This window comes from Silurus aristotelis (genome assembly GCF_946808225.1).
Source record: "Silurus aristotelis genome assembly, chromosome: 8".
Lineage (NCBI taxonomy): Eukaryota > Metazoa > Chordata > Actinopteri > Siluriformes > Siluridae > Silurus > Silurus aristotelis.
Genome location: NC_139581.1, coordinates 28,805,608 through 28,806,453, shown reverse-complemented (window position 1 = coordinate 28,806,453; position 846 = coordinate 28,805,608).

Below are 846 nucleotides of genomic sequence, written 5' to 3'. Positions count from 1 at the left end.
CCCACTCTAGATCTCTCATGCCATGTTGGTGTCTGTCTGCTTGTCTTTCTCTCGTCTTTTACTCCCTGGGTTCCGCCTCTGGCACAGACTTTGTCTCTGTTAGGCCATGGACATGTTTATGCATTGCTGGTACATTGTGTGTGTGTGTGTGTGTGTGTGTGTGTGTGTGTGTGTGTGTGTGTGTGTGGGCAAAGATCGATATCAAGTAAACCGTGTATGTCGTTTGATCGGCAGCGGAGTGAACGAGTGAAGCCTGTGAACGAGTGAAGCATCAGTAAAACAGTCTCTGATTGGCTGATGCGTGTGAATGGAGTATAATTTGAACTCATCAGCATGCGTTAGTGCGAGCTGTCCATCAACGCAACGTCTCGCCGAATACAAAATTGTCTCTTAAAACGTACTCTTAGGACCTCTCTCTCTCTTTCTCTCTCTCTCTCTTCCTTTCTCTGTCTCATTGTCTCTCCATCTAACAATTCACTTTAAATCCAATAATATTTGTCATTCTGTCTCTGAATTACTCGCTGTCCCCCACTGCTACTGTGTCTGTCCTTTTATCCGTCTTTTTCCACCTCGTTCTTTCTTCCACTATATATTTGTCTACCTCTCTCTATATCAGTCTGTCTCTATCACTTTATATCTCTCTTTGTGTCTCTCTCTTTCTCTCTGTTTTTCTAACAATTCAATCAAAATTCAATAAGGTCCCTGTCTCTCTATCATTCTGTCTCTCCGCATTTATTGCTTCCTGTCTCTCACTTTTTTGTGTCTCTCTGTTTATCAGTCGTTCCCATTCGTTATTCTGTCACTTTTTCTTTGACGGGGACACTTTCTGTCTTTCTATACAAGCCT